At 34.9% G+C, this 21,686-nt stretch overlaps 1 protein-coding gene across 5 annotated transcripts in view; it reads left to right on the top strand.

Annotated features, from left to right (window-relative positions):
• The window catches only part of Snup (snurportin-1), a 121,589-nt gene extending 103,311 nt beyond the window's left edge, over positions 1-18,278 (top strand). For 4 of the 5 annotated variants that reach the window (XM_090403562.1, XM_090403560.1, XM_090403563.1 and 1 more), the window contains exon 10: positions 14,831-16,861. The gene's annotated coding sequence lies outside the window, so the exon portion shown is untranslated. Of the gene's footprint in view, positions 1-14,830; positions 16,862-18,170 lie in introns of those variants that run through there. The other variant, XR_016549336.1, reaches the window with a different exon arrangement.
• Positions 18,279-21,686: the final 3,408 nt, after the last annotated feature.

The following is a 21,686-nucleotide window of genomic DNA, read 5'->3' on the forward strand; positions in this document are numbered from 1 at the left end:
TCAATCTTATCTCTTTGTTTTATTAAATGAGATAAATAAAAATAGTCATCCATATACGAGGGTGGTCTGAAAAGCTCAGACCACCTCGATTATAGATGGCAACACTATTGGCAAGTTTTTTCTCCCAAGTTGGCACATTTGTCACAAGCATCCATGTGAAATTGCAAGTCATTGTATCAAGTAATTTGTTTTATACAACTGTCTGAAGCAAAAGTGTTGTCTATATATCCCTTGAAATGGATAAAATTGAGTATCATGCGGTTATAAAATTCTTTGTAAAAGAAGGTTTAATGCCAAAAGAAATTCCTTAGAAGTTCATAAAAGTTTATGGGCACTCTTCTCCTTTATTTTCGACAATCAAGAAATGGGCTGCCAAGTTTAAACGTGGCCGTACCAGCCTTGAAGATTGTCCATGTGAAGGACATCCAAAAAAGTGTAACAATGCCAGAAATCATTGATCAAGTGTATGATATGGTATTGGATGACCAGCGAGTCAAAGTGCATGAAATTGCTGAGACTATAGGCATTTCAAAAGCACATCTTTGCGTAAGATGGGTGCCATGCTTGCTCACAGCATATCAAAAACACGCTCACATGAAAATCTCTGAACAGTGCTTGGAGCATTTTAACAGGAATAAAACCAATTTTGTGCTTTGATTTATTACTATGGATGAGACTTGGATTCACCATTACACACTAGTGTCGTGACGACTCTTGTCCTTCGAGTCCGTGGTCTTATTTCAAGTCACTTATCTATAAATTAACTAATTAACAATTGGTCACCAATCTTAAAATAGGGAAATTTATATTTATACTGCGCCACCCTATCTTAGATTAGTCTATATAAATAGTAAGATCAATCTTTAATTAGCTAGCAGTCTTCTCATTTGTTTAGGCCGAATTAACTATTATTCTATTTGGGGCACCCGCTAGATTCGAATTTTTTATGAACGGTGCAATAATAAGGAATTCAGGCAAACACAATATTTAGATCAACAAAATAAAACATTTAATATATGATATATAACAAGTACAATAATTCTACTTTTAAATGAAACAATACAATAAACTCAATACAACTCGCTAAGTCTCTCATTCCAGTTCGATGTTCTAAATTCTCAAAAACAATTTGCAACTTCAAAAAACACATATTTTCTTAACTCAGATTAAAATAACAAACTTCACAATCAGTCAGTCTCTACAAATCTGTCAGTTCAATGCTTAAGTTCACAGCAGGCACTAATCTAGGTAGACAATATTCCAAGCAAGCTTATTCCGGACTTTGAGCATCGGAGATCTATTACAGTTAATGCTAGAATAGACAAACATATACAACTACTCTTACCAGATAAAATCTTCAATACATCAAGTTATTGCGAGTACACTTATGAATTAACTTATTTACATTAGCGGAACACACATAATAAAATTCTTCTACGCTTTAACTGAACTTTTGTTAACTGCGCTTCACTATTCTAAAAAAACAGCAATTTTGTTTATCTGATTACTGCATTAACTTTTCTTCACAACGACAGCTGATTTCACTTATAACAAACTTTATGATTCACTACGCTTTGGCCTTCTAACACTATTCTCATGAATATCTGCCCTAAAGAATTTATAATCTTCTTTTACTTCTTTGCTTGTATGCTACCTTCCTACTGGTTCCGCAAAGCTCACTCTCCCCTCTCTCTTTTTTAATAAAACTTCAATTATCTCCTTTTTACTCTTCCCCCCCCCCCCCCCGTTCGAATGCCACGTTCTCTTCGACCCCGTGGTTGTTTACTCATGCGTCTCCATGACAACAAACTAAACGCAAACATTTCGCTAATGTAATACAACGCTCCACTACTACATGAACGATTACATAACGTTAAATAATTTCACAAATAAGAATAAACAGAATATTTGAACTACTTAGTCAACATTTTCATTACATATGAAATTAATTATAAATAACACTTTACGTTACATCATATATATTTAGTTACCATAAATTTTACACATATTATTATTTAATATATTAACAGTAGGTTAAGAATAGAATAAATAATTAAATAGTAATTCTTAAATAAGGAATAGTAATTACTTTTTATATAAAACATGATTAATACATAATAAGCAATGTTAAATATGAATAAAAAAAAATAAATTACACAACATAGTTTCATTCACAATTTAACACTAGAATCCAAACAGCAGTCAAAATAGCAGACAGAAGCCGGTTGATCAGCACCAAAGAAGACAAAATAAGTTCCATCAGCAAGAAAGGTCATGGCATCAGTGTTTTGGGATGCTAAACGCATTTTGTTTATTAATTATCTTGAAAAGGGTGAAACAATAACCGGGGAATATTATTCCGATCTTTTAACCAGACTAGACAAAAAATTTCGTGAAAAAACACCTGATTGGCAGAAGAAAAAAATCATCTTGCATCGGGACAATGAACCTGCCCACAGAGATGTTTTGGTGATGGGAAAATTAAGGGATCTGCACTATGAATTGTTGGAACGTCTATCCTATTCCCCAGATTTGGCTCCCTCTGACTTCTATCTCTTCCCCAAACTAAAACTCTTCCTCGCTGTTCAGCATTTTTCTTCGAATTAAGAGATGATTTTACAGCTGTAGGTGTGTGTGTGGGGGGGTGGGGATATTTTGCAGATCTTACTGAGAACCACTAGAGGGATGAGATAATGGAGCTGAAGCATTGCAAGAATAAATGTATGTCTTAAAAGAGATTATGTTGAAAAATAAAAATAATTTTGAAATTATAAATTCATTTTTTCCATTGTTAGGCCGAGAACTTTTCAGACTACCCTTGTATCACATTTACCATTGCAATTAAGTCCAACAACTCCATCATTTTGAATACCTTAATAATCAAAACATACCACAAACTCACCTTTATTGGTAACGGGTTCTCAAATCTAGAGAACCAGGAAATACCTTCACGTAGCCTTTTGAGACTTGCAGAGAACCAACCAGTCTTCTGACTTAATATCCATTTCTCAACTTGTAGTGCAAACTCCCCCCCCCCCCCAACTCCCATTAGTATGTGATCTACCTGAATACTGAGCAGATAAGAATGAACTAGCAGTTTAGGATTTAGATAACCAAATTGCATTCTGTATTAGCTTAAGACAAAGACAAAAATGCTATAACAAGATTTAATTGCATGCTGGCTGTTTTGTTTGGTTAAACAAGGTACCTGCTGTTTTTGTCATGAAACCAGAGTGAACAGTAAAAAGTCAGCTACATTTCATGATCAGTAGCATCATAGGTGCTATCAGTATGAAAAGTGTCAAATGATTGCAGCTGACAAAAATAATTTTAGAGGAGTAACATTAACATAATTGATCTTAGTGAAGCAAAAAAACAAAAACAGTTCCAATTCTTTTAAGTAACAAACACAAGATGTTATATCCTTGCAGTAATAGTCAGGAAGTGGAAGGAATAGCTATAGTATTCAGCACTAAACATGAGGATAATATTCTGGAATGGTAAGCAATATCAAATGGACTGATGTGGGCAAATATCAAAATGGGCAATTAGACATTGAGGCTTATTTGTGTGTGTGTGGTTCCCACAGAAAGAATATACTAGTGAAGAATTGCAAGACTTTTTTCAAGTCAATTGAGAAGCCAACTGACATGATGAAAAAGTTAGATTTTGTTGGAATTCTAAATAGCAGAAGTAGGAAATGAAATCCAGACAGAAATGTTTTAGAAAAGAGTAAAGCTAACCAACACTATGTTCCAACATAAAGATGTGCACAAATTCATGTGGAAAGAAAAGATAAAAAATAGTCTCATTGACTGTGCTATTGTTATTAGTATCTTCATGATAGTTCTATACAAGGAGAGTACAGGGGATTTGAAATAAGAAATAATAATTTCTTATTTCAAAATTACAGTGGAACTTCAGTTGTCGAATGCCTCTGTTCTCGAACATTTCGGTTCCCAAACAGGCAAATGGCAACCACGTGCTGAGCTGTAAGGCGGAAAAGCATCAGTTAAGTGGCAGCCTTCATTCAGTGCAGACACCTGCTCGAATTTCCAGTCGTTTTTTTTTTTTTTTTTTTTTTTTTTTTTCGATTTTTTTTTTTTTTTTTTTGCATAAATTATTATTAATTGAGCCACCATGGGACTGCAGAAGAATAGGATGGCAGCAAAGCAAAAAATAAAAGTTGTTAGAACCACAATAGGGATGAAAAAAGAAATCGTATCCAAACATGAAAACGGCATTCGTGTCTTTGATCTTGCTATGCAGTTCGGTATGGCGAAATCAACGATCTGTACAATACTCAAAATAAAGAGGCGATCGATTTTCGTCTATATTTTATCTATTGTGGTTATTCTTTTTATGTAATATTTTATGCATTTTCATTATGTTTGTATACGATCTTATGCATGCAGTACTGTTGTAAAAGTTTAAATAAACAATCATCTGGGATTCGGGACCAGATTAATCCATTTTACATTAATTCTTATGGGAAAATGGTTTCAGTTTCCGAACAGCCTTTGGGAACGAATTAAGTTCGACAACCGAGGTTCCACTGTATATTAAAAGGTGACTTAAAACCAAAGAAATATTCTGGATGTTTGGAGTAATTATTATGAAAGATTGCGAAATGAAACAAGAAGTGACAGAATTGTGGTAGAAAACATTCAAGAGTGATGCAGTCAGGAGTACATATCAATGCTTGAGGTAGAAAGAGCCATCAAAATCCTAAATGTGGAAAGGCAGCTCAGAGTAAATGATATTACACCAGAAATGTTCAAATATGAAGGTATAGAAATATTCCATTGGCTGCACAGCATAATTCAGAATACCTGACCAAAATGTTGCATACCAGATGATTTGCATGGAGTTCTCATATTAGTAGCCATCTATGAAAAGAGGGAAAACTGAATGTAGGAATTAGAGAAATTTCCTTACTCAGTGTTCCAGAAAAATTGTTAAACAGAAACTCAGGTCAAATAATGGTTGTGAGAATCATCAGATTTTTTTCGTTAAGGCAAATAACTGAGAAATCATGAAAATATAAGCGTCTATGTTTAAATTTTGTAGGCCTAAAAAAAGCTTATGAAAAGGTGCCAAGAGAAAAGCTGCTCAAAATGTTACAGTTATATGGTGTAAATGAGATTTTATATTGAGCAGTATCTTATCTATGTTTGTGTTTTATGTTAGCAGTTAAAATTGAAGGAGTTACAGAAAGTTGATTGATGTAAAATTATGTGTGAGACAAGAGTACACACTGTCTCCAGTGTTTGTTATCTGTATGGATCACATTATGAAGGAAAGTAGCTCAGGTTTTATGGTCACTAAAACAGAATAGTAAAGGAAAGGCTAGAAAAAGGTATTTAATGCCAGAATGACAGAAAGAAAGACCAATATGTAGATGAATTGGTTCATTTAGAATTACTGTAGAAGACAAGTATAAATCTGACAATATTGGAGTCCTAACAGATATCAATTTTCCTCAAAATTAGTTTGTTATGAAGTTAGTAATATCGTGAGCTTTTCAAGTTGTATGTTATTCTGCACACTTCCTTGAGAATATGTCAAGAATTTAATGCTGATCTGCAGTAATCCTCATCAGGCTTAGAAAACCTATTCCCAATTCCATTGCACCATATAACATTCTAATCTCTTGCTTAGGATGGTTAACTTTAGAACATATCCACTATACTAACAAATTTAGATTTTGTAGTATAAACTCACCATTCAAAAGATGTCCATCCACACTTCTCCCTTCTTCATGAAGTGTGGGAAGCTTTTTAAATGGTGAGCTTGATCCATTGAATCTAAATTTGTTAGTATAATAGATCAAATTCCATGTCTTGTAATCTCCATTACTTTGGGCAAGCTGGGTAGATATGGTTATCAAGCATGCCTTATCAGTCAGAATAAAATGATTATATGAGTGTGTGTTGTATATACAAATATATTTATCTTCAAAGAAATCTGTAAAGTTATTCTTCACTAGCCTGATTCAGATTAAATAACTATACTTATAACTATTCACATAGATGAATAGCAATTATACAAACAACTTATGCATCATTTCCTTGTTCAGTTCTCAATGTTTTGGACCTACTAGCTTTATATGCTATACCCAAAAACCTCATGTTTTAAAACTCTGGATATCATCTTCCAGGCTAAAATTATTTAATTATCTAAATAAATAAATTTCACTTTTTTTTTTCCCCTAACTCGTTACTTATGGTAGCAACGTGGTAGTATGGTATAGTGCAAATCACATTCCCAGCAGTGACCAGTATGTTGTGCAACATATGTTTCCATTATTGTTTCACCTTAATATATATTGCATATCTGGTACCTCACACAACCTCAACTGATATTAACCAATGTTAATGTCAGTCAAGATATAATTTCCAACTTCTCTTGCTATTATTGAATTTTTCTTTTCCCTGATACATCTTTATTCTGCCCAAGTGTGCCATAAGAAATTTATTTTCGATGTTTCTTGAATCTTAAAATTTACAGGAAAGAATTTTTTTATTATTCCAAATGGGAATGCAGCTTGGCTATCTAATTTTCATGCTCCTACCCAACTCTCTTTAAATTAATTATCTAGAATTCATGTATTCTAGACTATTCTTTGAACTGTATTCCTATATTAAATTATGTGCAGGGAAAAATTGTTCTGTAAATTTTTAAAATAGTGTAGTCATTGGACTGAAGGTAATCTTAATATGATCATCTCTCATGTTTTTGGTAAATAATGGTCGAAGATTTAGTGAGTAGGTCAGTGCTGACACTCCAAAAATAATCTCGGATATCTAAATATTCATCTGTTTCTTTAAAGGTAGTATAGTAGACACTCACTATAGTGAACACCCCTAGGGACTAGAAACATATTTTGTTGTAGCAGTGCAAGGTATCCATAGTGAATTTAGGCAAAAAAATACTGACACCCCTTTCCATTCCCATGAAACAATGGAAATAATGACAGGAAACAGAACATAAGAAATCATGAGGAACATAACAAAAGAAATGGCTGGAACTCATGTTGACAACAGCATACAAATGATTGGCCAGAACCATACTTAAAGAACACAAAAGTACAGTATGGGAAAAGAAAAAAAAAAAGTATAAATGCAAACAATAATGGGAGACATAAGAATTAAAAGAGAATGAATTCAAGAAAATCCAATTGAAATGTTCATGTAGAGGAATCTGTATTTTGTTTCCCAAAATGTTCACATTTTGTTTGAATAGATGAAGGTTGTAGCTATCTTTGGGGTAGGCAAAGTGGGGGAGACTTTAAAAGGCTGTTGGTTAGCAGTGGCTCTTATTTAATGATTTTGGAGGAGAGTGGAGGAATAATCAGCAGAACACTGTCCATGAAAGCATGTGTAGAAAAAGCGCAAGGCAGAAACTGAACATCTGTGAGAGAGGGATCATTAATAGATTGCCCTCTTCTGGATAGAATTAAGCACTCTCAGGGAGGATTTTGGCACCAGCCCAAATATGGGAGAAATATTCCATAGCTGTATTTCTCTGTTCTTAGGTTTTTTTTTTTTTACTATATCAATCTGCCTAGATCTTGGTCTTCTTCTGGGTCTTTTTCCTGCCATTCTAGCAAAGAGCATTTGTTTTGCCAACCTTTGCTCTCTCTCAATTCTGTTTAAGTGACCATACTACCTGAGATTAGCTCTGCTAACAGTGTCAAGTTCATTCTAATATTCTCATTTTTACATTCATGTTAGAGGTTTAATGGAATATTAACAGCACTGAGAAAGGATTAAAACTAATTTTAATACTTCATATATTTCGTCTCCGTCACAGAGACATCTTCGGGGATTACAAAAACTTTTTGTAACAACACACACCCAAATACAATACAGAGTGAAACTAAAGTCCTATCTAGGTGGTGCACCCTCTATGGGTATTTGCAGGTGGCCTGGGATGTAAAGAGGGATCTGTGATAATTAAAGTTTCCCAAATTTTGGAAAGTTTAATGCAACCATATTTGTTTAAATTAGGTTGATTCCTGAGTGCAGATGCAGATTCAAAGAATAGTCTTTCTTTTTTGAATTTACCATGGTGGAGCATGGTAGTTTTTTTCCAGGAGATCCTGTGGGATGTATCCAAAACATGATCTTCAAGTCCAGATTGACCATAATCGTGTTTGCAGATGTAACAACTGTGTTCTTCTAACTGGATGGATGCTGACCTGCCTGTTTGTCCGAAGTAGGCAAGTTTACAGGAACAAGGTACTCTATATACACCAGGTTTAATACTTCCAGGTGGCCGCTCCACTAAAGACCAGCTCCCTCCTGAAAGAGGAGGGAGCTGGTCTTTAGTGGAGCGGATAAGGATAGCAAGTTTACGGTGGGGCTTAAAAGCTGTATGGAGGTTGCACTTTTTTAATGATCTGGCTATTTTTTCTGAAGTACCACGGATGTAAGGAATGGTGATGGCATTTCTGAAGAGATGTTCGGGGAATGGGGAAGGACTTGATTATTTTTTTAATTCTGTAATCATTATAGCCATTGGAAAGGAAGGTGTTTTGTATATGTTTGAGTTCGGTTGCAGGGGCAGTTTTACTGGAACAAAGATTGTGGACCCTATTGATCAGAGTTTTAATAATGCTTTATTGCTGGGAGGGGTGGTGGTGGGGGGAGAGTTTGTGAATGTATCCGCCTGTATGAGTAGGTTTTCTATATACAGAGAAAGAAAGGTTACCATTAAGAAGGCGTGTTACTAAGTTCTTACATCTGCAAACACGATTATGGTCAATCTGGACTTGCAGACGATGTTTTCGATACATCGCACAGGATCTGCTGGAAAAAAAATACCATGCTCCACCATAGTAAATTCAAAAAAGAAAGACTATTCTTTGAATCTGCATCTGCACTCAGGAATCAACCTAATTTAAGCAAATACAGTTGTATTAAACTTCCCAAAATTTGGGAAACTTTAATTATCAGAGATCCCTCTTTACATCCCAGGCCACCTGCAAATGCCCATAGAGGGTGCACCACCTAGATAGGACTTTAGTTTCACTCCGTATTGTATTTGTGTGTGTGTGTGTGTGTATGTTGTTACAAAATGTTTTTGTAATCCCCGAAGATGTCTCTGTGACGGAGACGAAATATTGGCAGTATTAAAATTAGTTTTAATCCTTTCCTCAGTGCTGTTAATGTTCCATTAAACCTCTAACATTAATTCTTCACAGCACTTAAGCCTCAACACATGTATTCTCATTTTTAATATTATACTGCCATTGATGCCATCACATCACTCCCCTGATCTTTCTCAGACGTGTCATATCTGTGGTTTCCAGTCTTTGATCAAGTGTTTTATTTCTGATCCATCTCTCAGATCCATAAGTTAAAATTGGTTTGAACACTGTCTTGTACACAGCCAGTTTAGTGTTTTGACTAATTTCTTATAATATATTATCATCTCTTATTCCATATAAATTTATTCAGCCGACTTCCTACCATACCAACTTTGCCAACTCTACTGTCTATTTTCATATTTAATTTGCCACATTCAGTAAAAATTGTGCCTAAATGATTGCTGAAATGTTTTACTTGTTCTGTAGGTTCTCCATTCAGGATTCAGTTGATGTTTTCAATGCTATGCCTATTTTCGTTGTCTTTTTCTTTTTATTACTGATTTTCATACCAAATTTATTACAACAGTTATTCAATTTATTCAGGGAATCCTATAGATTGCACTGGATTTATTTAGAAATATAACATCATCAGCATAAAGCAGAGAGCTGAGATTAATATCTCCAATTTTGATATTAGGTTTAATACCACTTTCCTTCATAATGTGATCCATGTAGATGATCGTGAATGAATAACAGAATAATAGAAGATAAATTTCACCCTTGCCTTAAATCTGATTTAACATCAAACCATTTTCTGGTACTTTCCTCAATTCTAACTGCTTACAACTCAAATATAAACTATGTATTGCTTGATAGAATGTCCATTCACACCATATAACTGTATTGTTTTTGAACAGCTTTTCTCTTGACATCTGGTCATATGTCTCTTTTAGGTCAACAAAAGTTAAATACAGATCCTTGTTTATATTCTCATGACTTCTCCACTATTTGTTTTAAAGTAAAAATTTGATCCTGACAACAAATTAATATGACAACAAAAGAAGATGGCCTGAATCCATCTTCTCCTTCTCCAAGCTTCCCTTCCACCGATTTTTAGCCCTTTCTGAAGTATACTTGCATAAATCTTACCAGGAACACTTGTGGGGAAATTGCTTTGTGTAATGCTCACATTTGGTTTTATTTCCCTTTTTATAGAATGGGTACTATGAGAGCTCTACTCCAGGCATCAGAAATTTGACTCTGACCATGCCTTCTGAATTATGCAGTGTAGCCATCTAAAACCTTTTAAATCTCCATATTTGAGCATTTCTAGTCTACACCAGAAATGCTCAAATATCTACACTAGCTTCATTTTCACATTTCAGCTTTTGATGTTTTTACTGTAGATATTGATATTTATTTATTCTATCATCAGGCTGTCACTACTTGTTTCATTTACTATTTCTACTTTTCATTTACTTTTTCTACATCCTCCAGGATTTTTTGACACCTTCCTGATATTTATTTTCTATGTTCTTGCCACAGTTTTTGCATGACTTTTTGTTTACAGAGTGCTTCACTTTCTTACATTTTTTTCAATATTTTCTAAGATCAGAAGTTGACTTACTTGCCAGCAACTTTTAATACAGTTTCTTCTTTGCTACCTCTTTAACTTCCTGAGTCCCCCATGAGTTAAGAATTTTGTATCCTTTTAGGAAGCCTCACTGCATCTGAATGTTTTCTTTATGGTTTGCCACTGAATCTCCAAGGTTTTGTTTTCATTCTCTTTCATTTTTTCTTCAATAATGTTTGCATATTTGAGTCTATAGTTCATCTCTGAAAGCTACTCAACTTTGATTCACTTTAAAACTTTCTTACATTCCCTTCTTTTTAGTATGAACACTAAGCAATGATCACTTCCAGTTTCAAATCCTCTGTACACCCTTGTCCTGAACCAGTGGGAAAGCATTGCTGTTAACAATAGCAAAGTCATTGAGAATTTTTCTTATTTCTTGCATCTTTTCTCTTTGTGAATTTGTGCATATTTATGTTGGAACATGGTTTTAGTAATAACTAGTCTACATCCTGAAAAGAAATCTAGCAGCTGCTTATCATTATTATTAGCTTTGCTCTTTTCTCCAAATTTTCCTAAAACATTTCTGTATGCTTGGTAATCAGGAATTAGCTACCCAGAAATGTTCTGGAAAAATTTGGAGAAAAGAACAAAGTTAATAATAATGGTAAGTTTGTAATCCTAATTAATATTATTGTGTGAATATCCTGAATTTCTTCTTGGAGAAAAGCCCAATATGGGGCTAGGTTACAGATAAACTAACTCGAGATTCAGCTGAATAAAGATTTCTCTAGCCATTGGGCTACTAATGGATAGGTGATGTACACTATGAATCATCTCTCTGTCACTTGTCAATTCTGCCTTCTCTTGGTGTGGCCTGTTTCTGCAAAAAGGGTTCTAGTGAGTGCATTGAACATTCCCACTGTGAAATGAAATCTTCCTAGTCAGAGGAAATGCCAAGAGTTGGTGGTTATGCAGGTTATCCACAATTATCCATTACTAAGTACAGACCTGAAATGAACAGTGCAATGTTTGATTTCCAGAACAGTAAATTCCACCTTTTGTACAGTCAGCTCTCATTATAACATAAACCAATGTAACAAATTGCTGAAATATCTCAACTTTATGATATAAAAAATTCACTATAACAAAGTGGTCTCTCTTAGTTTGTCCTAGTGAGAGTCAACTATATTTAGAGACCAAAATTTCCATTTTGTGTCTATAGGCCAGCTACGAGTAGCACACAGGCTCCAATTTGATAGTAATGAGTCAGGAGGCCTCCCCCAATAACTGGCTCATAATCTTGCTGCTATTATACACTGCCAAACTGTACCTGAAGCTAAAGTAATGGTATGATGAAGTCACAGACAAGGCCATGTTATTGGCAGTATGTTCAAACATAGTCTGTGATCAAAAATATGCAGTCATCTTTTCATATTAATGGATATGGTTATATACATCACAACTACAGTGCACAGTCTTGCAGTCTCTATAGACAAACATTAACAGTAAAATGGGCCATATACTGAAGAGCTCAGTGACCTTTAGTGTGGCACTATCATAGGATGCCACCTTTGTAACAACCCATTACAAGAAATTTCTGCTCTGCCGATCAACTGTAAGTGATGTTATTGTGAAATGGAAATGCCTAAGCAACACAATTGTGACCTGGTAATCTACATAAAATCACAGAGTTGGACCATCAAGTGCTGAAGTGCTTGGTGTGAAAAAAAATTGCCTGTTTTCAGTTGAAACACTCACTATTAAGTTCCAAAATATCTCTGCAAGTAACACCAGCACCACAAACGGTTTTTTATCAGGAGCTAAAGAATGTTGGTTTCCATGGTTGTACAGCCAGACGCAAGCCTAACATCAGTAGGGACAATTATGCTATCGTCAAGTGGAGTGGTAGTGGAATGTCTACAACTTGCCGCTGTTGGACTTTGAAGCAGGGGAAACATTTTCCGGAGTGATAAATCATGCTTCATCTGCCAGTCTTGTGGACAGGTCTGAGTATGGCGGATGCCAGGAGAATGCAACTGCCCAAATGTGTTTGCACAAACTGTAAAGCTTTTGCAGACCAGATTGACCATGACTATGGATCAGTCTGGCCTTGCAGACCATGTATTGGATACAACTCGCAGGATCTCCTGGGAAAAAAAATACTATGCTCCACCATAGTAAATTCAAAAAAGAAAGACTGTTTTTGGAATGTGCAGTGGCACTCACAAGTCAACCTAACTTAAACAAATATGGATGCATTAAACTTCCCAAAATTTGGGAAACAATAATTGTCAGAGGTCCCAGTTTACATCCTAGGCCACATACAAATGTGCCCATAGAGAGTGCACCACCTTGATATGACTTCAGAGTCACCCACATGTTTCATTTAGTATTGTGTTGTCTTTGTGTGTGTGTTACAAATATTAATTGTACTCCCTGAAGATGTCTCAGTGACTGAGACAAAATATTGGAAGCATTAAAATTAGTTTTTAATCCTTTCCTAGTGCTGTTTTTACTCCATTAAACCTCCAACATAATGTCCTCCCAGCACTAAAGCTTTAACACATGGATTCTGCATAGATGACTAAGACAGATTACCTCCTGCCATATCAGAAACAGTGTACCACATTTCCTGTGGTCTTTTGGAGAAAAAAGAAAAAAAAAACTCAGAATTAAACTAGATACCACAAAGTCTAGTCCTGATCCTGATGATAGCATTCCTAATTGTATTTAGAAGTTATCTGCAGAACTAACACCTGTGCTATGTTATCTCTACACTACTAGCACTTATCACAACACATGGGAGCAAGCATATATCCAACCTATTGAAAAAAAAAGGGGGATGTAAGGCTTCTATTCCAACTGCTTATCCATTTTCCTCACCTCAGTCCTCCTTATAATAATCAAGATAATCAACATTCATCTTTATTATCTTGAGGCCCACTTATTAATCATTGATGACTGGTATGGATTCTACCACTCTAGATCCATGGCAAATCTCTTAGTTGAAATCACCTATCACTGGACACATACCATGCAATGGTTTGCAGAAATATGCTGTGCTCTTTGCATTTTCAGAGTATCTGGCTTTGAGGCCTACTCATTAAATTTCCATTCTTTGGTCTACCTATTTTCCTCTATAATTTACTATATAGCTTTCTCTCTGATCATTCACTCATATAATGGTGGATAGCTTCCTCTGTTTATGCATTTTCACCAGCACAGGATTGTCTCAAGACTGTTCTATTGCCTACTCTCTTTCTCCTGTGCATAAATGATCTTTCCTTGACCAATAATGCTATCCACAATTTTTCCTGATGATAGCACATGGCATTCTTCTTACTCATTTGACAGCATTCTGCAGTTAACCAGCATTCCAGCTTTCAAGATAAGAAATGCATAAAATATATACTCACCACTATCATTATGATAAGGCAGATCTGCAGACCATGCCTTAGACACCTCTTCATGGAAAATTAGATGGGGGGGGGGATCAGTGCTACGTATAGAATTCATTGCAAGTTGAGTAGGCTGTTATCAGAATCAGCAGCAGCAATGAAACTTTCTCCAAACCTTAACAAGTATGGCTGTCAATCTGCCAAAAATCTGGGAGACATTTTTAAGACTGGTGTAATATTTGTAAATTTCTCTTTATCCATTAATGAATAGCATCAAATCAGTTCTTTGTATTTCTCATTACAATTTTAAACTGTTTATATTATAAACTAATTGCTGTTTATGCACTGAAAATGCTATATATAAAACCAGTGGAACAGTAGCAGCTAAATAATTAAATATCTTATTTTCATTATTTTATTTTTGTGTTGTGAAAACTGCAAAAATCAGAGATGATCCATAATGAGTCCGAAACTACTGTTTGTATATCAGTTATATAATTTGATGTCAGTTATATCAGTTGTATATCAGTTATATAATTAGAACTACATGAAGTATGGAGGAATTTTTGCACTGGATAGATTTCTTTGAACAAAGAAAATACTATTGTTAGGAAACTAATTATATATTCAGACATAAAAAAAAATTGTTGAGCTTAATACTGTTAAAAAATATGTTAAATGCTTTTTTTGTTGTTGTTGTTATATTAGTATATCTGGTTTTCATTAACCTTTTTTTTTTTCCTTCTTTTTCTGCTGATATAGGATGAATGGTTCTCATGAGTGAAGATGCTCTAAATTAATGCCTTTCACATTTAACTTTACCAATGCTGCTGCTGGACAGACATAGTGAGTTATATGTGAGCTCTTTTAATATCTTTTTTTTTTTCATCTGAAATTCAATTATGGAATTTAAAATAGACTCTGATGTCATCAGAAGCATTGTCTTAATCATTGCTTTCTCAGTTAAAGTGAGTCAGCAAACCAAAAAACATGAAATGTTCATTGAAATTCTTTTAATGCTGTTCTTGGTATGGTTTTTAAAAATCTTTGTCTCAATACAATGATTTTTGTGTTGATGTTATAATATGTACATTGTGTGTTGAGGGGCAGTGACTGTATAAGTATCAATGATCTATGGAAGATTCAGAAGTGATTAATATGATGTTAATAATTCACATGTGCAGTAAAATTTTAATTTAATAAATTTGACATTCCTGTTTATTAAATACTAAATTCCTTTTTCAAAAAACTAAATTTAAAAAATGCTGTATGTAGAATAAAAGTTTAATTTATAGCAAGCAGTACTGTTTTATGTGTTGCAGTAAATAATATTTTTTTAATCTTGTTTTTGCGGTATTTATGATTCCAGGTAAAACAGAAAAGAATAATTAAACTTTATAATAATAATAAACAGTTGATTTACAACTTACCATTATTGTAAGTAATTATAAGAAAAAGAAGAATGTCATTTTATAAAATCGAGAGAATTGGTTAAATATATATATGCCATATGTTCACATTAAGGTGGGAAATGGAGAGAAAAGTCTTAAGTTTTGTTATTTGCATGCAAACTGTGCCATCTTATATTCAGACTTTGGAATTGTGAAGGAGTTATATAAATATGATGGCTCAGGTCTCTGTACATATCCTGTTTCCATTAACTGCATTGTACATAAGGTAGTAACACAATGCAGTATATTACTTTTTCATCAGTTCTTCACTGCCTTTGCTTGTTACATGTGAGCCTCAACCATAGATGGCAACGTTACCGGCAAGATTTTTTTTTTCTAAGGTGGTACATCTGTCATAAGCATCCATGTCAAATTGCAAGTCATTGTGTCAAGTAGTTTGTTTTATACAGCTGTCTGAAGTAAAAGTGTTGTCTGTATCCCTTGAAATGGATAAAATTGAGTATCGTGCGGATATAAAATTAAGTTTAAATTAACAGCACCAGAAATCATTGATCAAGTGCAAGATATGGGATTGGATGATTGGCAAGTCAAAGTGTGTGAAATTATTAAGACTACAAGCATTTCAAAAGAATGTGTAGGATATATTAAAAGTTTTGTGCAAGATGGGTGCCGCGCTTGCTCACAGCATATCAAAAATGCACTAGCATGAAAATCTCTGAACAGTGCTTGGAGCATTTTAACAAGAATAAAACTGATTTTGTGCTTTGATTTATTACTATGGATGAGACTGGGATTCACCATTACACACCAGAATCCAAACAGCATTCAAAATAGCAGACAGAAGCCAGTTGTTCGGTGCCAAGGAAGACGAAGTCAGTTCCATCATCAGGAAAGGTCATGGCATCAGTGTTTTGGGATGCTAAAGGTATTTTGTTTATTAATTATCTTGAAAAGGGTAAAACAATAACCGGGGAATATTATTCTGATCTTTTAACCAGACTAGACAAAAAAAAATTCATGAGAAAAGACCCGGTTTACAGAAGAAAAAAATCATCTTTCATCAGGATAATGCACCTACCCACAAAGGTGTTTTGGCAATGGGAAAATTAAGGGATCTGCACTATGAATTGTTCGAACATCCACCCTATTCCCCAGATTTGGCTTCCTCTGACTTCTATCTCTTCCCAAAACTAAAACTCTTCCTCACTGGTCAGCACTTTTCTTCGAATCAAGAGGTGATTGCAGCTGTAGAGGGATATTTTGCAGATCTTACTGGGAACCACTACAGGGATGGTTAATGCTGCTGGAGCATCACTAGAATAAATGTATTAGTCTTAAATGAGATTATGTTGAAAAATAAAAATAATTTTGAATTTATAAATTCGTTTTTTCATTGTTAGGCCGAGAACTTTTCAGACCACCCTCGTATATTAAGGTCAATTACAAATATTGTTTTTCATTTTAAGCCAGTGTGATTTCAGATTTGATCATCTAAAGAATAGCTACTGAAGGAAATAACCAAAAATGTTTCAAGTTGTTCAATATTATTTAAAAAAAGGATAGTACATATGCATTATTACTTTATAGCCAAGTGGACAAACATTGTTTTAAATTTTTTTTCAAGGTTACATGGTGGTCAGCATTCATTGTATAGAATTTATGGAGACAAAAACATGTGTTGGAGTAATTACTTGACTTACAATTAAGAAAATAATACTCAATGTTTTGACCTCTATATTGAGGTCATCATCAGGAAACCATATATATATGCACAGGACACAAGCTACATGACACTACACAAAAGTAAGCTAAATCTAAATGCTTTGTTAATTGTTTACTAGCCTGGCCTCTGGTGAAAAAATAAAACTTTAAAAAAATTTAAATATATATATATAAAAATAAATAAATTATTTAATTAATTAACATAAATAAAATGTGTAAACATTTTGTATTGTGAATGAAATATGTATAAAAATTATTTTATTTGTTAATTAGTTATTTATTTTTTATATATTTTATTTTATATTTTCACCAGAGGTCAAGCTAGTGTATACAATTAGCAAAGCATTTAGTTATAGCTTACTTTTGTATAGCTTCATGTAGCTTGTGCCCTGTGCATATGTATGTTTTCCTGATGATGACCTTGATATAGAGGTTGAAACATCATGTTATTTCCTTAATTATAAGTAATTACTCCAACACATATGTTTTTGTTTCCATAAATTCTACACAATAATCTGCCATTTAAAAGTTTTGAAAAGTGATCAAGAGCTTGCAACATGATTTCTGACTGTTCTCAGATAAGAACTAGCATTCGAAGCAGCATGAAGTTAAGCTACTGAAATCAATAATATACATATGAGCTCCAGGGAAGAGTCAGTGAAGTGATGCATTAACAACACAGTCTGTGCTGTGTTGTATTCTCATAACTGCTGATTTCTTTGATAAGAAATTACCATTTAAGTTTCAGCAGGCAAATGTTGTTTGCCTGCTTCATTATAAAATAACCAGAATTAAAACTAAAATATATATATAGTAAATGTTATGGCAGTTTCACATATGGAATTCGGTTGAAGAGAGTTAGCATTTCAACTCAATTGTCAGCTATGCTTTTATCTTTCGGTCGCGCGATCTTTTGTTAATACTGCACGAAGCATGCACGTTTTAATAACCTGTCTGTTTTGCATTAGGCTTATTTACCGTAAAGGGGAGAAAAGTCACAAAAGAGAAAAATGTTCCTGGTCCGGGGATTCCCTTATTCAGGTAATATTCACTAATTTCATGTTGTTAGTCTGTGGTGTGCCAATATCAGTAAGTGGTGCTATTATTTGATCTATTCTATGTTTAAAATTTAACCATGAGATAGATAAATGGCTGATAAAAAAAAAAATCCAGCAAACAATCAGAAGAAGCAGAAACAAACTCAAAAAAGGACAGTATTTCATATTTTACCAGAACAGCCCACGTCGTCTTCAGCACCAAATGGTAAGAGGCAAAAAATGTCGCATGCAAAAAATTCGAAAATATGATCCTTCTTATTTGAAATATGTGTTTGTACCATCATATAATAATCCAAACAAACCTATGTGTGTAATCTGCTGTAAACAGTTATCAAATGATTGCATGTGACCCAGAAAACTTTGTCACCATTTAGATACTGTTCATGGGGAATATGAGTAAGACAATTGAGTTTTTTCAAAGAAAGGCTGAAGAATTAAAACGACAAACTGAATATTTTTCAAAGCATGTTAAACTGAATGACAAATTAGTAAAAGCATCTTTCGAAATTGCTTTGTTAATTGCAAAAACAAAGAAACCTCATACAATTGGTGAAGACCTCGTCTTACCAGCAGCAATAAAAATTTGCGAAACTCTATGGTTCTGAAATATCAGAACCTTTAAAAAAAATTCCTGTGTCTAATAACACAATTAAAAGAAGAATAGATTACATTGCCGATAATGTCATGTCTACAATAATTTCACGAATCAAACAAAGTAATGCATTTGCCATTCAGCTTGATGAATCTATGGATAATACAAAGGACGCTAATTTAATGGTTTTTGTTAGATACCTCTATAATTTTCAAATTCATGAAGATTTACTGTTTTGCAGAAATCTTTCCGCAAAAAAACGACCAAAAGAAAAGCGATATTTGAAAAAGTGAATAATTTTTTAAAGAATATGAACTTGATAAGTTAAGGGGATAAAAATGTCTTATTGTTTTTCAGCCAGTAAGCGAAACTAAGATCGAAAACTACGATCTGTAACGTTTCATGCCGACGAACCGTGGTGTGGCACTACCAAGTGGTCACTTACGCTTGGACAGTTCATCGGCATGAAACGTTACAGATCGTAGTTTTCGATCTTAGTTTCGCTTACTGGCTGAAAAACAATAAGGGATTTTTATCCCCTTAACTTATCAACCTCACCAGAAAAAAATAGCCGTTTGGCTTTTCATCTTAGAATATGAACTTGATTGACAAAGTGCATAGGAATTTGCACATGGTGCCGCAGCCATGGCAGAGAGAATTTCAGGTTTTGTAGCAGAAGTAAAAAAAGGTTTATCCGAATGCAAGACATGTTCATTGAACTTAGTATTTCGACAAATGGAAGAATCGCTGAGTAAAGTGTTATCAGAAGTTTCTACTGTGGTTAATTATATAAAAAGTAATGCTACTAATACAAGACTGTTTCGTATTTTATGCTAAGAGATGGATTCCAATTACGACACTTTTATATCACAGAAGTAAGGTGGTTGTCCCACGGAAAAGTTCTAAAACGAGTTTTAATATTGAAAGATGAACTACGAATTTTTCTTCTTGATAAGAATCCCATGTTAGCATCTCATTTTTGTGATCAAAATTGGTTATGTTTCATTTCTTATCTGTCGGATTTTTTCGAAAAAGTTAATGAATTGAATCTTTCTCTGCAAGGAAAAAGCACCAATATATTAACACTAAACATTAAATTGCAAGCCTTTATACTCAAGGGCTCACTTTAGTGAGTACGGGCATGGCAAACCCGAGGTACCTGATGCTGGACCATACCTTATTTCATGTAATATATATCTGTTATATTATTCTGTAGACTGGTCCCTCCTCTTCTTTCTTTGCTTCTTTCTCCTCTCCTTGCTCCTTCCCCCTGATGCTATTAGAGTATTCGAGGGCTAGGGGTGAGTCTTTCCTATCTTGCTAAGTCATTTCATCTTATGCAGCCACCGAAGGAGGCAAGCTAGCCTCAATAGGTGCCGGTCCCAAGCCTGGATTAATGTGAGGGTTGATGTCAGGAAGGGCATCCGGTCGGAAAACTTCAGTGCCAACTCAAACTATGATTATTAGTCGAAGAGAAAATGATATAAGGGCTAGGGCGTACCCCTTAAGCGATGCGCAGCCACATTGCACTACAGCTGTGAGAAGTGGACGAGGGCTACCGTATCAAGGGCGGGTGCGGTTAAAGAAGCGAGCCCAGCAGGTGGAGAGGATGTTGCGAGTGGGAACACTGAATGTTGGAAGCATGGCTGGAAGGGAAAGAGAGGTGGCAGACATGATGAGGAAGAGGAAGTTGGACATTTTATGTGTGCAGGAGACAAGGGGGAAAGGCAAAGGAACTGGGAGATGGATATAAATTGTTCTACTCTGGAGCGAATAACGAGGGAAGAAATGGTGTAGGAATTGTGGTGTGTGGCAGAATGAAGGGTGAAGTACTGGACGTGGGTAGAAGGAACGACAGGATCATGCGAATGAAATTGGGTCTTGGAGAAGAGCGGGTGGTCGTATTATGTGTATATGCCCCGCAAGTTGGTTGTACTGCAGAGGAAAAAGATGAGTTCTGGAACATGTTAGATGAAGAAATGAGGGAATTGGAAGAAAATGAGATGGTGATTGTCGGAGGAGACTTGAACGGGCACATAGGAAGACAGAATAGAGACTGTGAAAGGGTGCATGGTGGCCACGGAGTGGGAATGATGAACCAGGAAGGAGAGAGGGTTGTGGACTTTGCAGTAGCATTTGATCTGGCAATTGTGAACTCGTTTTTCTTCAAGAGGGAAGAACATTTGATAACATTTAGAAGTGGTAACAACAGCTCACAAATTGACTACACATTTTGACTAGAAGAAAACATCAAGGTTGTGACAAATTGTAAAGTAATTCCAACAGATCAAGTAGCACAACAACACCGACTGCTGTGCGCATACTTTAAAATAAGATCGAAGATAACTTCTGGTTGCCATGGGATGAAGACAATTAAGTGGTTTCGCTTAAAAGAGGAGAGTGTGAGGAATCGTTTTAGGGAGAGAGTGTTAGAGAGGATTTCGGATGGACTGGAAAGTGTACAAGATTGGTGGAAACAATTCAAAAGTAATCCTGAGCTGTGCAATCGAGGTGCTTGGTGAGACATCTGGAAAGATTAGACAGCAGAAGGAGGTTTGGTGGTGGAATAATGATGTACAAGTGACAGCTAAGAGGAAGGCAAAGCAGAAGTGGGATGAGTCAAGAGTGGAAGAGGACAGAGAGGTGTACAAAGAGAGAAAGCAAGAAGCCAAGAAACTTTTGGCACAGGCAAAGGCCATGGCATATCAAGATCTGTATGATCAATTAGAAACAAAGGAAGGATTTCAAAGATGCTGAAGGAAGAGAATTATGGACGGATGTGGACATAAGAAACAGATGGGAAATATACTTTGAGGGACTTTTGAATGAAGAAA

This window comes from Typopeltis vanoorti, chromosome 14 (genome assembly GCF_054136105.1).
Source record: "Typopeltis vanoorti isolate ZY-2024b chromosome 14, IOZ_Tvanoo_1.0, whole genome shotgun sequence".
Lineage (NCBI taxonomy): Eukaryota > Metazoa > Arthropoda > Arachnida > Uropygi > Thelyphonidae > Typopeltis > Typopeltis vanoorti.